The sequence below is a fragment of the Triticum aestivum genome, chromosome 3B (genome assembly GCF_018294505.1).
Source record: "Triticum aestivum cultivar Chinese Spring chromosome 3B, IWGSC CS RefSeq v2.1, whole genome shotgun sequence".
Lineage (NCBI taxonomy): Eukaryota > Viridiplantae > Streptophyta > Magnoliopsida > Poales > Poaceae > Triticum > Triticum aestivum.
Window position 1 is genome coordinate 612,563,313 of NC_057801.1, and position 22,289 is coordinate 612,585,601.

Below are 22,289 nucleotides of genomic sequence, written 5' to 3' on the forward strand. Positions count from 1 at the left end.
CATATTCTATTCCACCTATAGTGCTATATCCATGGCTCACGCTCATGTATTGCGTGAAAGTTGAAAAAGTTTGAGATTATTAAAGTATGAAACAATTGCTTGGCTTGTCATCGGGGTTGTGCATGATTAAATACTTTGTGTGATGAAGATAGAGCAACAGCCAGACTATATGATTTTGTAGGGATAACTTTCTTTGGCCATGTTGTTTTGAAAAGACATGATTGCTTTATTGGTACGCTCGAAGTATTATTGTTTTTATGTCAAATGATAGACTATTGCTTTGAATCACTCATGTCTTAATATTCATGCCATGATTAGACATATGATTGAGATTATGCTAGGTAGCATTCCACATCAAAAATTATCTTTTTTATCATTTACCTACTCGAGGACGACCAGGAATTAAGCTTGGGGATGCTGATACGTCTCCGTCGTATCTATAATTTTTGATTGTTCCATGCCAATATTCTCCAACTTTTATATACTTTTGGCAACTTTTTATACTATTTTTGGGACTAACATATTGATCCAGTGCCCAGTGCCAGTTCCTGTCTGTTGCATGTTTTTTGTTTCGCAGAAACCCAATATCAAACAGAGTCCAAACGGGATAAAAACGGACGGAGATTTTTTTGGAATATTTATGATTTTTGGGAAGTGAAATCAACGCGAAACGGTGTCTCGGGTGGTCACGAGGTAGGGGGGCATGCCCTACCCCCCTAGGCGCGCCCCTGACCCTCGTGGTCCACCCGTAAGGCGGTTGATGCTCTTCTTTGGCGCAAGAAAGCTAATTTTATGAGAAAGATCTGGGCGAAAGATTCACCCCAATCGGAGTTACGGATCTCAAAATATAAAGGAAACGGTGAAGGGGCAGAAACAGAGAACGCATAAACAAAGAGATAGATCCAATCTCGGAGGGGCTCTCGCCACTCCCAAGCCATGGGAGCCAAGGACCAGAGGGGAAACCCTTCTCCCATCTAGGGAGGAGGTCAAGGAAGAAGAAGAAGAAGAGGCCTCTCTCCCCCTTGCTTCCGGTGGCGCCGGAGCGCTGCCGGGGGCCATCATCATCACCGCAATCTTCACCAACAACTTCACCACCTTCATCACCAACTCTTCCTCCCTCTATGCAGCGGTGTAACCTCTCTCTTACCCGCTGTAATCTCTACTTAAACATGGTGCTCAACGCTATATATTATTCCCCAATGATGTATGCCTATCTTATGATGTTTGAGTAGATCCGTTTTGTCCTATGGGTTAATTGATGATCGCGATTGGTTTGAGTTGCATGTTTTATTATTGGTGTTGTCCTATGGTGCTCTCCGCGTCGCGCAAGTGTGAGGGATCCCTGCTGTAGGGTTTGTAATATGTTTATGATTTGCTTATGGTGGGTGGCGTGAGTGATAGAAGCACATACCCGAGTAAGTAGGTTGTTTGTGTATGGGATAAAGGGGACTTGATACTTTAATGCTATGGTTGTGTTTTACCTTAATGATCTTTAGTAGTTGCGGATGCTTGCTAGAGTTCCAATCATAAGTGCATATGATCCAAGTAGAGAAAGTATGTTAGCTTATGCCTCTCCCTCAAATAAAATTGCAATAGTGATTACCGGTCTAGTTATCGATTGCCTAGGGACAAATAACTTTCTCGTAAAAAAATCTCTCTACTAAAACTAATTTAGTTGTGTCTTTATCTAAACAGCCCCTAGGTTTTATTTACGTGCTCTTTACTTTCTTGCAAACCTATCCTATCACACCTACAAAGTACTTCTAGTTTTATACTTGTTCTAGGTAAAGCGAACGTCAAGCGTGCGTAGAGTCGTATCAGTGGCCGATAGGACTTGAGAGAGTATTTGTTCTACCTTTAGCTCCTCGTTGGGTTCGACACTCTTACTTATCGAAAGAGGCTACAACTATCCCGTATACTTGCGGGTTATCATAGTACTACTTCTGTCATTAAGTCTCTATATATAGGTCAGCTCTTTCATTGCATGTATTTCTAATTATCCTCACTATATTATGCAGATTGAAGATCGTCGAATTGAAGAAAAGGCAAATCGGTGATATTGGGTTCATTAACACAAATCTCATAGATGCATATATGGTTAAATTTCAGGCCAGAGATACCGAGGCCAAGCTGCTACAATCGTTTGTATTAAATCAAAACAAAGCTATAATACTCTTCCCTTACGAATTCCAGTGAGTGTTACTGTCTTGTGCATATTTGGTTTCCCTTATTAGTCGAGGTTATAGTAATGTAATTGATGAGTTATGCATGCGTGCGCAGATTCCACTATATTCTCCTAGAGATTAAGCTTGAGCGGGGACTAGTAACCGTCTTAGACTCGAGACGAAAAGATCCCAAGGAGTATGCGGACATGACTGAAATTCTAGAGAAGTAAGTTAAATTGATCATTATCGCACCATATCGGCAACTTTGTTCATTTCCTGATATCAAGTAATTGTTTTCTTTGTCTAGCACGGTTTGGAAAAAATTCACCTCAAAAACTCCGGGACTTCCGAAGAAGCTGCAATTTAAACACCGGAAAGTAAGTACTATAGTAGCATGTTCCGTGCATCTCCTAGTGATTCATGTTTGATTGACCTCTATTTCTTGTAAAGTGGTTGTGGCAGGAACAAGGGAATTATTACTGTGGATACTACATTTGCGAGTCCATCCGCCACACGACCTGTGAGAGGGGCTACTCTGACAAACAATATGAAGTGCATAAATAATAATATTCATTTATTTTATTACCATCATTTGTGTTCAGTTTCATTTATTCATATATATGTATTGACCCCTTCTTCAAATTAGATATTTCGGATGCGGGATGAACTCCTACCACCAGATCATATGCGAGCAATTCAAGAGGAATTGGTGACATTCTTTCTTGACCACGTGATCGCTAAAGACGGAGAATACCATGTGTACGCTGAGTTCATTTTTAATTAGGAGATTATATTTGTCGGATTTCGGGTTCCGGCAGACCCTTAAGGTTCGAACTCTGGGGTGCATGCAGAGATCACTCCCTCTACCAACTCACGTCTCGTCGCCTCGCAAGGATCTAAACTACATGAAGAACAACACAAGGTACACGAGGTTTATACTAGTTCGGGCCACCATGGTGGTGTAACACCCTACTCTAGTTTGTGGTGTGGTGGATTGCCTTGGGGGCTGATGATGAACAATACAAAGGAAGAACTGCCTCGCGAGGGGAGGAGTTATTGTGGAGGTGATGCCTCTTGGGAAGGATTGAATCCGGATTGAATCCCCTTCTACTGTGGTGGCTAGTCCTATTTATAGAGCGAGGCCCTGGTCCTCTTCCCAAATATTGAGCGGGAAGGGCGCCAACAATTGGCCATTTTGAAGGGGAACATCTAGTACACTTATCCTGACTAAAGTTGGTCCTTGCCTGCCAAAGGCTCTGATGATGACGCCGACTTGGGCTCCACGATGACCTCCATCCTGTCGTTCTGCTGGTCTTGGTCTTGTTGCACCAAAATGGTTGTCTTTGCTTGATACCCTTGCCTGCGCTTGCCCCCTTTGCACCAAAGAGGAAAGAAGGACTCTGCGCAGGCCGGCGCCCGCCTGGCTTCGGTCGTCATGGCTTGCGTCATGGGAACCTCGTGAGGTACCCCGCCTTGATCTCTCCGCCTCCTCGCGAGCCAGCCTAACGAGGATGTGCCTGAGGAAGCTTCCTATCATCTGCCCCACGAGGCTCGACCCCTCGCGAGGGTCTTGAGCATGTGTCGATGAAGATAGGCCGTACTGGGCCACTCCTTGAGCCACGTCGCAGGACGCAGGAAGGCAAGTCTGGGTACCCCTGTTCCCAGAACGCCGACAGTAGCCCCCGGGCCCAAGGCGCGCCCGGACTTGGCTTAGAAGAGAAGCGAAGGGGCAAGTGCGAAGCGCCGCGGGCCCCAACAGCCTGCGGCCTTGGGTGCCGTGTGGCGGTTGATTGGACGTGGGCATCCCCGCTTCCCCATGACGCCTCGGCAACCGCACGACTTGACAAGTCCCTGCATGCAAAAACGGGTCATGATTACCTGTGATCGTGGAGGCCGATGGTTGGCCTCCTCCGGCTATATGTACGGAACGGCGTGAGCCCTTCCAGTCCATCCCTTCCTGCTACTCTCCTTCTTCTTCCCCGCCCTTGCTCCTCCTTACACCAAGGCACCAATCCACCGGTTTTCTGCAGATGAGAAGGGGAAGGCCCCCCGAGAGGGTCCCATTCTGCTTCCGCCAAAGAAACAACCTGTCCTCTGCCCCGAAGGAGGGGGTGCTTGGCAGGAGGTGTCGAGGCCATAGTTCGAGCGGCCGCCGCCTGGATTCCCATTTGCCTTCTACGCTCGGATTGAGGGCCTTGAAGACGCGGGCACCGAGCAACATCGCCAGAGACGCTGTCATCGCCGGCGGATTACGGCGGTGCGCGTCGTTCCTCCTGGAGTTCACGCCGGGGGCTCCTCCCGCGAGCTTGTGCTTCACGCCGCCATGCCTCCTCGATCTTGGATTCACCTTCCTCCCTCCTTCACCTTCGAGATCCCGCCAAGGGGGCCTCTTGAGCTCCGGCTGCAGCATGCCGACTGCAGTACCCCTGCGACCAAAGCGGAGGTCGAGGTCGTCACTCCGGGCAAGGTCTACATGACCCAGGGCTGGGGCGAGATTGCCTGGGTCTACCGATCGGAGGGGGCCCTCGTGATCCACCTGGATTACGATGGCACCTCCCTGATGCTCTTCAAGGTCTTCGATGAAGAAGGACGCCGGCTGGAGTGTTACCCCAGAGGCAGCGGCCGGAGCTCTGGAGCGACGAGGACCAGGCCTGCCGCCCGCCCTTCCAGCAGCTCCTCCAGTGGTAGCGGGTGCGTCGGGGGGGGGGGGTCCAGCGACTCTTTCAGATTCTTCCTGACTCCAGCGACGACCGGCGACAGCTAGGAGCCACTGAGCTCGCGCCGTGCCTGAAGCGTGGCAGCCGCGTCACGCCGTCGGTGCCATTGATCTGGATGGAGCTGGCGCCGGCATCTGATGGCCCACTGTTGATGATGGCGTCTGCCGCGTGGTGCCCGTAGTTAGGACTCCTTAGGATTCGCGTCTTTTGTTCCTGCGAGGAACTGAAGTACCACCCCACGGGGGTATGTAAGGTTCTAGCCATGACTTTGGTGAATACGTATCCCTATTATGAATTGGTGTGAGATGCTCGTCCCGTCTTAGCTTAGTTCCTCCTTTCGAACCTCGCGAGGACTTGATGCTCTGCATCGACAGGTCCTGGTCCCCAGGCAAGCTTCAGCCGTTGCTGGTATGCCAGGTCGCGATGCCGTGGTCAAGGCCAGGAGGTGAGCGGCCCGAGGTCCAGTAAGAGCCCCTGAGTCGCGATGCTCAGGAGATCTCCTTTAGCGCTCAAGCAGCCATCTTTCAGTGAGAAAGGATCGCAACATTGCTGACACGGGGCCGCATTAGGTGCGAGGTTGGTGTTGCGATAGCTAGTGGCTCCGGAGGATGACTTATCTCGAAGGTCTGAAGCCACTTCTTGGCGCGGCGCCAGGCCCGCGCGTTGGCAGCTGAGGAGTTGCCTGGCGAAGTCCCCGTGAGCCTCTTCCCCCTTTCCTTTACTACCCTTTGTGCTCTACGTCCTCAGGTCCCAGCCCTCGAGCGAGCTCAGCCGTTGCTGGTATGCCAGGTCGCGATGCCGTGGACAAGGCCAGGAGGTGAGGGCTGGAGTCCAGTAAGAGCCCGTGAGTCGCGATGCTCAAGCGCCCCCCTTTTAACATGCAAGCGGTTCGTGCGGTCGAGAGGGAAGGAGACGCTGCGAAGGCCCCTCCCGACGTTGCTCCTTAAAGATATCCTGCAAGCTCATCACAAGGAAAACGAGGGTTGCCGTTACAATTGCCAGCCAGCTACTGGTTGCTCTGGAGGGGTGACGAGGGCACTGAAGGCCTGGTGAGGTGGCGCCTTGCGGGGTTGCCGTGGCCAGAGCTCAGCCACTCAGGTTTGTCGATGTTGCAGGGGCGGACCCATGCACAAGCGTCGTGTCGTTAAGGAGCAGCTCCATAAGTTGGTGTCAATCGAGCAGGCGATTAAGTCAAGCACGTTAAGCATGAAGGAGCAAACTCATTTAGATAGATGAAGAAAAAGGCAAACACCGCTGGGTCAGGCCCGAGCGGCTTGGGGATAATGCAGCCCGAGGGGCTCCCCCAACAAAGTAATCTAAAGACATGAACAAAAGGGATACATGCCGCAGGGACGGACCCACGCGGCCTAGGAATGATGCAGCCCTGGGGGCGCTCCTAGCTGAAAATGAAACTCGAAGGATGTCACCTAATGATGTTGAAGATGAAGGGGGCTGAAGTAGCTGACGACTCATGCTATGGAAACCGATCCTCATGAGCCCCCAGGCCTAGGAGCCTCGGGGGGCTCCGGAGGCGCTGGCGGCTCTTCAAGGGCCTTCTCCATCTCCGCCAGGACTGCGACCTCCCGAGCCTCCAGAATGCTGCTCATGAGGTGCTGACACGCAGCAGCCGCGTTTGGCAGGCCGAAAGGCATGCGACCATAGCTGTGGGGTGGACCTTCGCAGCATCCCAAGCGTGAGGGCCAGAAGCGCTCCTGAGAGGCGGCTCGTTTGAGCCCCAGTACGTCGATGCAGACGCGTAGCCCACCATCCTCGCCTGGATGGGGAGCTACGGCGGGTAAGCGGCGGCTGCCACTCATGACTCTTGACTCCTGCAGCTCCTGAATGATCTCGCTGATGAACTCCCAAGGGTTTGGCCCTCCTTGCCTTGTTCCTTCCTGAGGGAAACGTGCTTTGAAGCACGCCTCCAAGTGGTGCCCAAGCGCCTCCCTCGTGATCCTGGCAAAGTTGATGGCCCTCCAGGAGAGAGCCCCCGAGCCTTGCCCGAGGAGGGCACCGGGCGCGCCTTCCTATGCGACAGAAGGAGGCGCCCCTTGAACGGGCGCGGATCCTGAGGGGCCTGCCTCCCAAGGGTTCGGACCAGGCGATTTCTTCTTCTTCTTAGGGACTGCCTCGGGATGTCTTCCGCTCCTGTGATCTGGGTCTTCGATTGATGCGGCTTGGAAAGCTCGCTCAAGGGAACACACTGCATCCCTCTCCTCATAAGGCACTGTGATGACTCCACTGCTCCCTGGCATCTTGAGGACATTGTAGCCGTGATGGGTTACTGCCATGAACTTGGCCAGGGCTAGGTACCCGAGGATGGCGTTGTATGGCAGGCGAATGTGAGCGACGTCGAAGTCAATGAGCTCAGTGAGGTAGTTGTCATGCTACCCAAAGGTGACAGGAAGGCGGACTTGCCCTATTGGAATGGTGGAACCATCAGTGACTCCTGAGAAAGGCTTGGTTGGCTGAGGATGATTGTATGGCACTTGGAGATTGTTGAATGTCTCGACGGACAGGACGTTGAGTCCTGCTCCGCCATCGATGAGGGTCCTGGTGACTTGTACATTGCTGATGATTGGGGAGCAAAGCATCGGGAGGACTCTGGCCGTGGCTGCGCACTTGAGCCGATCCGCTGAGCTGAATGTGATAGCGCACGCTGACTGTTGGAAATATGCCCTAGAGGCAATGATAAATTAGTTATTATTATTATATTTCCTTGTTCATGATAATCGTTTATTATCCATGCTATAATTGTATTGATAGGGAAACTCAGATACATGTGTGGGCACATAGACAACACCATGTCCCTAGTGAGCCTCTAGTTGACTAGCTCGTTGATCAATAGATGGTTATGGTTTCCTGACCATGGACATTGGATGTCGTTGATAACAGGATCACATCATTAGCAGAATGATGTGATGGACAAGACCCAATCCTAAGCCTAGCACAAAGATCGTAGTTCGTATGCTAAAGCTTTTCTAATGTCAAGTATCATTTCCTTAGACCATGAGATTGTGCAACTCCCGGATACCGTAGGAATGCTTTGGGTGTACCAAACGTCACAACGTAACTGGGTGGCTATAAAGGTGCACTACAGGTATCTCCGAAAGTGTCTGTTGGGTTGGCACGAATCGAGACTGGGATTTGTCACTCCGTGTGACGGAGAGGTATCTCTGGGCCCACTCGGTAGGACATCATCATAATGTGCACAATGTGACCAAGGGGTTGATCACGGGATGATGTGTTACGGAACGAGTAAAGAGACTTGCCGGTAACGAGATTGAACAAGGTATCGGTATACCGACGATCGAATCTCGGGCAAGTACAATACCGCTAGACAAAGGGAATTGTATACGGGATCGATTGAGTCCTTGACATCGTGGTTCATCCGATGAGATCATCGTGGAACATGTGGGAGCCAACATGGGTATCCAGATCCCGCTGTTGGTTATTGACCGGAGAACATCTCGGTCATGTCTGCATGGTTCCCGAACCCGTAGGGTCTACACACTTAAGGTTCGATGACGCTAGGGTTATAAAGGAAGTTTGTATGTGGTTACCGAATGTTGTTCGGAGTCCCGGATGAGATCCCGGACGTCAAGAGGAGTTCCGGAATGGTCCGGAGGTAAAGATTTATATATGGGAAGTCCTGTTTTGGTCACCGGAACAGTTTCGGGTTTTATCGGTAACGTACCGGGACCACCGGGAGGGTCCTGGGGGTCCACCAAGTGGGGCCACCGGCCCCGGAGGGCTGCATGGGCCAAGTGTGGGAGGGGACCAGCCCCAGGTGGGCTGGTGCACCCCCCACAAGGGCCCAAGGCGCCTACGGTTTGGGGAGGGGGTGCTTCCACCTAATTTGGGGGGCAAGTTTCCCCCCTCTCCCCCCTTGGCCGCCACCCTTAGATGGGATTGGGGCAGCCGCACCCCTTGGGGTGGAAACCCTAGAGAGGGAGCACCCCCCTCCCTCTCCCCTATATATACTTGAGGGTTTTGGGGCTGCCAACACATGGTTTTCACCTCTCCCTGGCGTAGCCCTACCTCTCTCCCATCTCCTCTCCCGCGGTGCTTGGCGAAGCGCTGCAGGATTGCCACGCTCCTCCACCACCACCACGCCGTTGTGCTGCTGCTGGATGGAGTCTTCCTCAACCTCTCCCTCTCTCCTTGCTGGATCAAGGCATGGGAGACGTCACCGGGTTGTACGTGTGTTGAACGCGGAGGTGCCGTCCGTTCGGCACTAGGATCTCCGGTGATTTGGATCACGACGAGTATGACTCCATCAACCCCGTTCACTTGAACGCTTCCGCTTAGCGATCTACAAGGGTATGTAGATGCACTCTCCTTCCCCTCGTTGCTGGTTTCTCCATAGATAGATCTTGGTGACACGTAGGAAAATTTTGAATTTCTGCTACGTTCCCCAACAGTGGCATCATGAGCTAGGTCTATTGCGTAGATTCTTTGCACGAGTAGAACACAAAGTAGTTGTGGGCGTTGATTTTGTTCAATATGCTTACCGTTACTAGTCCAATCTTGTTTCGACGGTATTGTGGGATGAAGCGGCCCGGACCGACCTTACACGTACACTTACGTGAGACAGGTTCCACCGACTGACATGCACTTGGTGCATAAGGTGGCTAGCGGGTGCCAGTCTCTCCCACTTTAGTCGGAACGGATTCGATGAAAAGGGTCCTTATGAAGGGTAAATAGCAATTGGCATATCACGTTGTGGTTTTGCGTAGGTAAGAAACGTTCTTGCTAGAAACCCATAGCAGCCACGTAAAACATGCAAACAACAATTAGAGGACGTCTAACTTGTTTTTGCAGGGTATGCTATGTGATGTGATATGGCCAAGAAGAATGTGATGAATGATATGTGATGTATGAGATTGATCATGTTCTTGTAATAGGAATCACGACTTGCATGTCGATGAGTATGACAACCGGCAGGAGCCATAGGAGTTGTCTTAATTTATTGTATGACCTGCGTGTCATTAAACAACGCCATGTAATTACTTTACTTTATTGCTAACCGGTAGCCATAGTAGTAGAAGTAATAGTTGGCGAGACAACTTCATGAAGACACGATGATGGAGATCATGATGATGGAGATCATGGTGTCATGCCGGTGACGATGATGATCATGGAGCCCCGAAGATGGAGATCAAAAGGAGCAAAATGATATTGGCCATATCATGTCACTATTTGATTGCATGTGATGTTTATCATGTTTATGCATCTTATTTGCTTAGAACGACGGTAGTAAATAAGATGATCCCTCATTAAAATTTCAAGAAAGTGTTCCCCCTAACTGTGCACCGTTGCGAAAGTTCGTCGTTTCGAAGCACCACGTGATGATCGGGTGTGATAGATTCTTACGTTCACATACAACGGGTGTAAGCCAGATTTACACACGCGAAACACTTAGGTTAACTTGACGAGCCTAGCATGTACAGACATGGCCTCGGAACACAAGAGACCGAAAGGTCGAGCATGAGTCGTATAGTAGATACGATCAACATGAAGATGTTCACCGATGATGACTAGTCCGTCTCACGTGATGATCGGACACGGCCTAGTTGACTCGGATCATGTAATCACTTAGATGACTAGAGGGATGTCTATCTGAGTGGGAGTTCATAAGATGAACTTAATTATCCTGAACATAGTCAAAAGATCTTTGCAAATTATGTCGTAAGCTCGCGCTTTAGTTCCACTGTTTAGATATGTTCCTAGAGAAAATATAGTTGAAAGTTGACAGTAGCGATTATGCGGACAGTAGAAAGCTTATGTCCTTAATGCACCGCTCAGTGTGCTGAACCCCAAACGTCGTTTGTGGATGTTGCGAACATCGGACATACACGTTTTGATAACTACGTGATAGTTCAGTTAAACGGTTTAGAGTTGAGGCACCAAAGACGTTTTCGAAACATCGCGGAACATATGAGATGTTTCGAGGGCTGAAATTGGGATTTCAGGCTCGTGCCCACGTCAAGAGGTATAAGACCTCCGACGATTTTCTTAGCCTGCAAACTAAGGGAGAAAAGCTCAATCGTTGAGCTTGTGCTCAGATTGTCTGAGTGCAACAATCACTTGAATCGAGTGGGAGTTGATCTTCCAGATGAGATAGTGATGTTTCTCCAAAGTCATTGCCACCAAGCTGCTAGAGCTTCGTGATGAACTATAACATATCAGGGATAGATATGATGATCCTTGAGGTATTCGCGATGTTTGACACCGCGAAAGTAGAAATCAAGAAGGAGCATCAATTGTTGATGGTTGGTGAAACCACTAGTTTCAAGAAGGGCAAGGGCAAGAAGGGATACTTCATGAAACGGCAAATCAGCTGCTGCTCTAGTGAAGAAACCCAAGGTTGAACCCAAACCCGAGACTAAGTGCTTCTGTAATAAGGGGAACAACCACTGGAGCAGGATTACCCTAGATACTTGGTAGATAAGAAGGCTGGCAAGGTCGATAGAAGTATATTGGATATACATTATGTTAATGTGTACTTTACTAGTACTCCTAGTAGCACCAGGGTATTAGATACCGGTTCGGTTGCTAAGTGTTAGTAACTCGAAATAAAAGAGCTACGGAATAAACGGAGACTAGCTAAAGGTGAGCTGACGATATGTGTTGGAAGTGTTTCCAAGTTTGATGTGATCAAACATCGCACGCTCCCTCTACCATCAAGATTAGTATTAAACCTGAATAATTGTCATTTGGTGTTTGCGTTGAGCATAGACATGATTGGATTATGTCTATCGCAATACGGTTATTCATTTAAGGAGAATAATGGTTACTCTATTTATTTGAATAATACCTTCAATGGTCTTGCACCTAAAGGAATGGTTTATTGAATCTCGATCGTAGTGATACACATTTTCATGCCAAAAGATATAAGATAGTAATGATAGTACCACTTACTTGTGGCACTGCCATGTAAGTCATATTGGTATAAAACGCATGAAGAAGCTCCATGTTGATGGATCTTTGGACTCACTCGTTTTTGAAAAGTTTGAGACATGCGAACCATGTCTATTGGTGTATACGCATGAAGAAACTCCATGCAGATGGATCGTTTGGACTCACTTGATTTTGAATCACTTGAGATATGCAAATCATACCACATGGGCAAGATGACTGAAAAGCCTCGTTTTCAGTAAGATGGAACAAGATAGCAACTTGTTGACAGTAACACATTTTGATGTGTGCAGTCCAATGAGTGCTGAGGCATACAGTGAATATCGTTATGTTCTTACTTCACAGATGATTCGAGTAGATGCTGAGTATATTTACTTGATGAAACACAAGTCTGAATTATTGAATGGTTCAAGTAATTTCAGAGTGAAGTTGAAGATCATCGTGACAAGAGGATAAAATGTCTATGATATGATCATAGAGATGAGTATCTGAGTTACGAGCCTTGGCACACAATTAAGACATTGTGGAAATTGTTTCACAATTAATACCGCCTGGAACACCATAGTGTGATGGTGTGTCCGAACATCATAGTTGCACCCTATTGGATATGGTGCGTACCATGATGTCTCTTATCGAATTACCACTATCGTTCATGGGTTAGGCATTAGAGACAACCGCACTCACTTTAATAGGGCACCACGTAATTCCGTTGAGACGACACCGTTTGAACTATGGTTTGGAGAAACCTAAGTTGTCGTTTCTTAAAAGTTTGGGGCTGCGACGCTTATGTGAAAAAGTTTCAGGTTGATAAGCTCGAACCCAAAGCGGATAAAATGCATCTTCATAGGACACCCAAAACAGTTGGGTATACCTCCTAATTCAGATCCGAAAGCAATAGGGATTGTTTCTTGAATCGGGTCCTTTCTCGAGGAAAAGTTTGTCTCGAAAGAATTGAGTGGGAGGATGGTGGAGACTTGATGAGGTTATTGAACCGTCACTTCAACAAGTGTGTAGCAGGGCACAGGAAGTTGTTCCTGTGGCGCCTACACCAATTGAAGTAGAAGCTTATGATAGTGATCATGAAGTTTTGGATCAAGTCACTACCGTACCTCGTAGGGTGACAAGGATGCGTACTACTTTCAGAGTGGTACAGTAATCCTGTCTTGAAGGTCATGTTGCTAGACAACAATGAACCTACGAGCTATGGAGAAGCGATGGTGGGCCCAAATTCCGACAAATGGTTAGAAGCCATGAAATCCGAGATAGGATCCATGTATCAGAACAAAGCATGGACTTTGGTGGACTTGCCCGATGATCAGCAAGCCATTGAGATAAATGGATCTTTAAGAAGAAGACGGACGTGGACGGTAATGTCACCATCTATGAAGCTCGACTTGTGGCGAAGAGTTTTTCACAAGTTCAAGGAGTTGACTACGATGAGATTTTCTCATCCGTAGCGATGCTTAAGTCCGTCGGAATCATGTTAGCATTAGCTGCATTTATGAAATCTGGCAGATGGATGTCAAAATGAGTTTCCTTACCAGTCTTCGTAAGGAAAGGTTGTATGTGATACAATCAGAAAGTTTTGTCGATCCTAAGGATGCTAAAAGGTATGCTGGCTCCAGCGATCCTTCTAAGGACTGGAGTAAGCATCTCGGAGTTGGAATATGCGCTTTGATGAGATGATCAAAGATTTTGGGTTTATACAAAGTTTATGAGAAACTTGTATTTCCAAAGAAGTGAGTGGGAGCACTATAGAATTTCTGATGAGTATATGTTGTTGACATATTGTTGATCAGAAATGATGTAGAATTTCTAGAAAGCATATAGGGTTATTTGAAAAGTGTTTTTCAATGGAAAACCTGGATTAGGCTACTTGAACAATAAGCATCAAGATCTATAAGATAGATCAAAATGTTTAATAATACTTTCAAATGAGCACATACCTTGACATAATCTTGAAGGTGTTCAAGATGGATCAGTCAAAGAAGGAGTTCTTGCCTGAGTTGTAAGGTATGAAGTTAAGAGTTAAAGCTCGACCACGGCAGAAGAGAGAGAAAGGACGAAGGTCGTCCCCATGCTTCAGACATAGGCTCTACAGTATGCTATGCTAAGTACCGCACCTGCTGTGTGCCTTGCTACATACCTGGCAAGAGGGTACAAAGGTGATCAAGGAGTAGATCACCAGATAGCGGTCAAAATTATCCTTAGAGGAATAAGGATATGTTTCTCGGTTATGGAGGTGATAAAGAGTTCGACGTAAAGAGTTGCATCGATGCAAGCTTTAACACCTATCCGAGTGACTCTGAGTAGCAAACCGGATACGTATAGTGGAGCAACCATTTGGAATAGCTTCAAGTGGAGCGTGGAAGCAGCATTTACAATATGACATAGAGAATTGCGAAGTACATACGGATCTGAATGTTACAGACCCATTGACTAAAACCTCTCTCACAAGCAAAACATGATCAAACCCCAGAACTCATTGAGACTTAATCACATGATGTGAACTAGTTTGACACTAGTAAACTCTTTGGATGTTGGTCACATGGCGATGTGACCTATCAGTGTTAATCACATGGCGATGTGAACTAGATTATTGACTCTAGTGCAAGTGGGAGACTGTTGGAAATATGCCCTAGAGGCAATGATAAATTAGTTATTATTATTATATTTCCTTGTTCATGATAATCGTTTATTATCCATGCTATAATTGTATTGATAGGAAACTCAGATACATGTGTGGGTACATAGACAACACCATGTCCCTAGTAAGCCTCTAGTTGACTAGCTCATTGATCAATAGATGGTTACGGTTTCCTGACCATGGACATTGGATGTCGTTGATAACGGGATCACATCATTAGCAGAATGATGTGATGGACAAGACCCAATCCTAAGCCTAGCACAAAGATCGTAGTTCGTATGCTAAAGCTTTTCTAATGTCAAGTATCATTTCCTTAGACCATGAGATTGTGCAACTCCCGGATACCGTAGGAATGCTTTGGGTGTACCAAACGTCACAACGTAACTGGGTGGCTATAAAGGTGCACTACAGGTATCTCCGAAAGTGTCTGTTGGGTTGGCACGAATCGAGACTGGGATTTGTCACTCCGTGTGACGGAGAGGTATCTCTGGGCCCACTCGGTAGGACATCATCATAATGTGCACAATGTGACCAAGGGGTTGATCACGGGATGATGTGTTACGGAACGAGTAAAGAGACTTGCCGGTAACGAGATTGAACAAGGTATCGGTATACCGACGATCGAATCTCGGGCAAGTACAATACCGCTAGACAAAGGGAATTGTATACGGGATCGATTGAGTCCTTGACATCGTGGTTCATCCGATGAGATCATCGTGGAACATGTGGGAGCCAACATGGGTATCCAGATCCCGCTGTTGGTTATTGACCGGAGAACGTCTCGGTCATGTCTGCATGGTTCCCGAACCCGTAGGGTCTACACACTTAAGGTTCGATGATGCTAGGGTTATAAAGGAAGTTTGTATGTGGTTACCGAATGTTGTTCGGAGTCCCGGATGAGATCCCGGACATCACGAGGAGTTCCGGAATGGTCCGGAGGTAAAGATTTATATATGAGAAGTCCTGTTTTGGTCACCGAAAAAGTTTCGGGTTTTATCGATAACGTACCGGGACCACCGGGAGGGTCCCGGGGGTCCACCAAGTGGGGCCACCGGCCCCGGAGGGCTGCATGGGCCAAGTGTGGGAGGGGACCAGCCCCAGGTGGGCTGGTGCGCCCCCCCACAAGGGCCCAAGGCGCCTAGGGTTTGGGGAGGGGGTGCTTCCACCTAACTTGGGGGGCAAGTTTCCCCCTCTCCCCCCTTGGCCGCCACCCTTAGATGGGATTGGGGCAGCCGCACCCCTTGGGGTGGAAACCCTAGAGGGGGCGCACCCCCTCCCTCTCCCCTATACATACTTGAGGGTTTTGGGGCTGCCAACACATGGTTCTCACCTTTCCCTGGCGCAGCCCTACCTCTCTCCCTTCTCCTCTCCCGCGGTGCTTGGCGAAGCCCTGCAGGATTGCCACGCTCCTCCACCACCACCACGCCGTTGTGCTGCTGCTGGATGGAGTCTTCCTCAACCTCTCCCTCTCTCCTTGCTGGATCAAGGCATGGGAGACGTCACCGGGCTGTACGTGTGTTGAACGCGGAGATGTCGTCCGTTCGGCACTAGGATCTCCGGTGATTTGGATCATGAAGAGTACGACTCCATCAACCCCGTTCACTTGAACGCTTCCGCTTAGTGATCTACAAGGGTATGTAGATGCACTCTCCTTCCCCTCGTTGCTGGTTTCTCCATAGATAGATCTTGGTGACACGTAGGAAAATTTTGAATTTCTGCTACGTTTCCCAACACTGACCACCTGAGAGGGCGCGTGGCCTCAAGCTTGGGGAGGACTGCATTCACCTCGCGAGAAAACTGCTTGAAGATGCGCTGAGAGGCTGGGGCCTGTGCGCCGCCCAAGATGCAAGCGATTGCGCGTGGCTCCTGGAAGCCCCTTTGTCCTGATGATAGTCTTCATTCCTCCCTGGCTGAGGTGGCAGAGGAGGGAGGCCGGCGTTGCCTTGAGGGCAATCCTCTCGAGGCTGATCCCTCCAGCCTCCCTCGCGAAGCTGGTCCTGCCAGCGGTCCTCGCGAGGTCGGTCACGCCACCCTTGGCAAGGGCCATTGTCTTCCCATCGTCCTCCACCTCTTCCTCCTCCTCGGCCATAGCCCCGGTCGTTGCGCTCGGGGCTTCGGCCGGCACGCACATCTCGCACAGTCCTGAGCTCTTGGCATTTGTTGGTGTTGTGGGTGTGGAGGTCATGGTACACACAGTACCGGCTGCCTTTGGATGACTCAGGCTGATCCCTGCCTCGCTCGGTGTCTGGCTCTGCTGCAAGCACAACAGCCCCCTTGCGCTTCACGTCCTTGACCTTGGGCTTCTTCTCTTCTGGATCAGCAGCCGGAAGCTTGAGGAGGGAAAGGCGCCCTTCCTCAGCCCTGGCGCACTTGGTCGCCAAGTTGAACAGCTCCAGGGATGTGCACAGGTCTTCATGGATTGCTAGCTCCTCTTTCATCTTGATGTCACGCACGCCATCGGAGAAGGCTGAGATGATGGCCTCCTTAGTCACCCTGGGGATCTTGAGGCGAGCGTTGTTGAAGCGCTGGATGCACTTTTGCAGGGTCTCTCCTGGCTGCTGCTTGGTGCAGCGCAGGTCGCTCATGGCCGGGGGCCGGTCGCGAGTACCCTGGAAGTTGGCGATGAAGCAAGTGCGCATCTTGTCCCAGGAGGAAATTGTGCCAGGAGCCAGGTTTAGGAGCCATGTGCGAGCACCGTCCTTGAGCGCCATGGGAAACCAGTTCGCCATGACCTTCTTGTCCCCGTTGGCGGCTTCGATGTCGTAGAGCTGTAGGAACTCTGCAGGGTCGGCCGTGCTGTCGTAGTGCGAGGGCAGATCTGGTTTGAACTTGCCCGGCCAGGCCACGCCGCGCAGCACGGAGGTGAAGGCCCGACAGCCTGCAGTGGCCACGGGAGGCCTTTGGTGGCGAAGAGCTTGATCTTGGAGGTCTCCACGCGCTGCCACCAGGAGCAGCGCAGGGTCTTGGCGCGCTGGAGCAGGAGCGCGGTCATAACGTGCCGGTGCGGGGAGCACACGGGCAGCTTCTTGAGGACGAGGGATCTCTTGGCAGCTCTTCTCTTGCTGCGCGGGCGCTGGACGGAGCGGGTCCCGTCCTGAGGCCGCGCGCCTCGGGGCCAGGGCACCTTCCTGAGGGGGAGGCGGCTGAGGCACCTCCGGAGCTGCGTTTCCCGCGCAGGGCAGGGGGCGGTGCAGCGAGAGGGACGGTGCAGGGGAGCCCACGGCGGCGCTGACGAGCTCGGTGATGCTGGCGATCCACTCGTCGTAGAGGTCGTCGATGGGACGGTAGTGCAGGAGCTCCCGCGCCAGGAGCAGCGCGGCGTGCGTGTCCGCAGGAGCGCGACGGACGTGGGACGACGAACCGGCTGGAGTCAGCGACGGAGTGGCGGTGCGGCCTTCTCGCTGCACCGAAGGATGCAGGTACGACGCCTGCTGTTCGTTCCCCGCCGGGCCGGTGGCGGCGTTGACGGCATGCGACGGGGAACGACGGGGGCATCCGCCGATGGGCGCCGTTTGGGCGACGCGGGTGGCGAGAGCAGCCCGGCGCTCGGTGCGGGCTCGACGAGCGTCAGACATGGATGCGATGAACGGCGAAACACAAGGTGGCGGAAGGCGGATTCCGGCACACCCCTACCTAGCGTGCCAAATGTCGGATTTCGGGTTCCGGCGGACCCTTAAGGTTCGAACTCTGGGGTGCGCGCGGAGATCACTCCCTCTACCAACTCACGTCTCGTCGCCTCGCAAGGATCTAAACTACACGAAGAACAACACAAGGTACACGAGGTTTATACTAGTTCGGGCCACCATGATGGTGTAATACCCTACTCTAGTTTGTGGTGTGGTGGATTGCCTCGGGGTCTGATGATGAACAATACAAAGGAAGAACTGCCTCGCGAGGGGAGGAGTTTTTGTGGAGGTGACGCCTCTTGGGGAGGATTGAATCCGGATTGAATCCCCTTCTACTGTGGTGGCTAGTCCTATTTATAGAGCGAGACCCTGGTCCTCTTCCCAAATATTGAGCGGGAAGGGCGCCAACAATTGGCCATTTTGAAGGGGAACATCTAGTACACTTATCCTGACTAAAGTTGGTCCTCGCCTGCCAAAGGCTCTGATGATGATGCCGGCTTGGGCTCCACGATGACCTCCATCCTGCCGTTCTGCTGGTCTTGGTCTTATTGCACCGAAATGGTTGCCTTTGCTTGATACCCATGCCTGCGCTTGCCCCCTTTGCACCAAAGAGGAAACAAGGACTCTGCGCAGGCCGGCGCCCGCCTGGCTTCGGTCATCATGGCTTGTGTCATGGGCACCTCGTGAGGTACCCCGCCTTGATCTTTCCGCCTCCTCGCGAGCCAGCCTGACGAGGCTGTGCCTGAGGAAGCTTCCTGTCGTCCGCCCCGCGAGGCTCGGCCCCTCGTGAGGGTCTTGAGCATGTGTCGATGAAGATGGGCCATAATGGGCCACTCCTTGAGCCACGCCGCAGGCCGTAGGCAGGCAAGTCTGGGTACCCCCGTTCCCAGAACGCCGACAATATTGTAAGAGATAATTATATTGTATATATGTAGCCAGTAGCGTCGGATAGATATACGAGAACTTGTTGTTCGACCAATCTCTCAGAGAAGGAGAGGTGGTCGATATCACTTCTCTTTGTATGCATATGTTCATGACGATCTTTTATTTCCTTCATTTGCTTACTAGCTAGCGTGTCTAGTCCTCTCTATACGTATAGTACGTACCGTCGACCGGGACCAAAGGGCCTCCTACCTGGGCTCGCCGCCCGGCCACGTGGAGGCCCATCTGTCCCGGTTTGTATAAGAACCGGGACTAAAGGTCTAGGGCATTAGTACCGACACTTTAGTCCCGGTTCAATAACCGGGACAAATGGCCCTTACGAACCGGGACAATAGGCCCTTTTTCTACTAGTGTATGGCGCCTCCACCTCCTCCTGCTCCGGCACTGCATCCTCTTCTTCCCCTGGAGAGTTCGGCTACAGGTCGGCCGCAATGCGAGCGGCGCGTCGTGCGTGCATCTTCATTTGGATCTCCAGTCGACACTTCGGGGTTAGCATTTTGTAGTAGGTAGGAGATGAGATGGGAGTGGCTAGGGTTGAGGCTCGCCGTCTGGCTTAAATAATCGGGCTTGGCCCCTTGAGTGGCCCGCCAGAGCGGCGGCGTGAATGCCGACTTGGGACCTTCCAACGGACACATGGGGCCCACCTGTCAATTAGATGTGGTGGACGCGTCCGGGCACCCTCATATCTGCCTCACATATGGGCTGGGCGTAGGGGTGCCGGACAAACCGGACGTATATGATTGATTTGAGGGGTTCGATTGAGTGGCATTTTCGTGATCGAGCAGTGATCGAACTGTCCATCCGGACGTATAGAGGATTTGATGGGCCCAGTTGTAGATTCTCTTATTCGTCATACCGGCGTCGACACTATAGAAAACTAACATTGAAGAACTACGTGAACCAAGTTTATACTCGATCTGCATAGCCAGAACCCAGATGGTAGTACTAAAACCGTAGCACAAGGATAAATTGAAACCCAAGTCTCCAGCGGATAGATTAACAACTTCATAAACTACGGAGTAAAAGTGCATTTGCAGTTGTGGTTAGAAGACATTGAGCATGCCTTAACCAACCCTTATACCACAATTAAATAAGGTCCATGCGCAGCGGCGCCTGTCATTTTTCTCCAACCGCCGAAACCGTTCCGCCAAAAAGGAAATCAGGCACATGCGGCATGGAGGGACAATAAGAAATTATCTACTCTATCAGACACAATAATCACCAATCAAGTGGCGCTGTCAGGGATGATTGCACGCCCAGCTACTGTACTTATCTGGACAATTTTCTCCAGTCGGTTGGGGCTTTTGGGGGGTGGATCGGGGTTGTTGTTTTGCGCTATTTTGTTGTTCTCACCTGCCATTCCTAACTCACCAGACCAGACCAGATCATATCAGATAGATCCTCTGACGCATTTCGCACCTCGGCGTTTCTTACTGAACGAATTCAAAAGGGCTCCGTTCTTTTGTTGTTGCGCGTGAAAGGAACACCCGGTTTTAAAAAGCTCACTTGAGAAATTTCATACTATTTCAGAGTTACGCGGTCGTAGACTTTGAGCTGATCGGTACCAAACTCTTCGGGGGAGTCGTATATGGATGGATGGATGGAGGGGTTGGGAACTCGTCTCATGGCGGGCTGAGGTGTTGCATAGCCTTAGCTTCCAAGGAGGCGCGAGGCAGGCTTGGCATGTGGGACTGAGCAATCAGGTGTGGTTGCCATTGTTGCCATCGTCACAAGATTGATTGATTTGTTGGAACAAATATTTGACACCTGCAGCAATGTAGCTTACCAAATCCACCTCTTTGGTACTGAGGTCAATGCAAAAAGACTTCAGCTCATACACATACACACACATTTCGACCAAGTTCAGTCTAAGCATCTTTATGGTGGCCATTTGGCCAACCATTCGTAGGACAGATTGAATGGTAGAAAATGTCAAGGTTGACTCCTAATCATTGGATTTCAATACCAGGTTGCTTTGTCCACAAGCCTTGGCAAGCGATGGTATGAAGCGTAGCCCGTATGCTCTCTGCCTTCGCTAGCTTCTGACAGCGGCAGATTAACCGATCGGGAAAAAGATGGTGAGCAAACTCCGCTGACCTTTTGTAACATTTGAAATTAGAGATGCCTGTGAGGGACGCGTTCCTTCCTCCTCCACACGAAAAGACCCCAGGTTGTCCTCCTCTTTTCGTCGGCGTCATCCGGCCTTTGGGCCGTGGAGGTGTGGAGGACATCACCCCCTCACCGGTGTTAGGTTCAACATCTTGGTTGAGGTGATGTGGCACGCGTCTAGCATGGTTGAAGACCGTGTGGAGGTGTGTCTCTCTCAGATCTCGTGGGATTTGATCGGTTATGATCTTCGATGGATCTGTTTGCATCCGATCTTTGCCCATCTTTGTTTGAGTGTTTACAATCTATAACTCTCTTTATCGGTGATGATTGCTGCTCTCATGTGTTGGTTCTGTGTGGCCTTAGCACGACGACTTCCTGACTGTCTATTACAACAAGATTTGCCCGTCTCTCGTGATGGAGGAAAACTTTGACGGCGGCGCGTCTTCAGCTCACTCCGGTGCTTGTAGTCGTCGCTAAGTGGTCCACGGACCTAGTTATAATTTTGGGTTATCTCTGATGTTCTTTGTATTACCATAATTGATTATGAATAGAACGAAAGTTTCTATTGGGAAAAAAGATGCCTGTGAAGGATGAAAAATCCCTCGAACATAAAAAACAATTTGTTAGATATCATTTTTGATGCATTAAATGACCAGAGTACACCTATTTTATTATTTAACCACTTTGTGCATTATTTAGACGTGCCTATCCATTTGTCAATTTGTTTTAATTTGACTGTTGTGCCGCATGGGACATTGCTCGCATGCGGGTTCTGTATGTACGGTGGGTATGCTTAACTGTAGATGGGTCGACATCGCCGGCTGGGTTGCCGCTGCCTTGGATAGGGGAAGTGAGGTGTGGGTTATCTAACCCTTCAAGCTCCATACCACATTATTTCGCTAAAAAAAATCTCTATACTTGTTGGAAATACCTCCAAGAAAACACATCTCTCGAGTGGCATTTCATCTATAGACACAAGTCAGAACCATACTTCATCTGCATGATGTAGCTTCCAAAACCACAAATCAACAGTGTAAAATTGAAACAAAGACCGAGAAGATTTGCATACCACTGATTGAAGCTCACAATGTCAACTTTGTGAAAAAGCTTTGAAAACGGCGAAGGTGGACACAAGTCGAGAGAAAAGTAATCCATATTTACC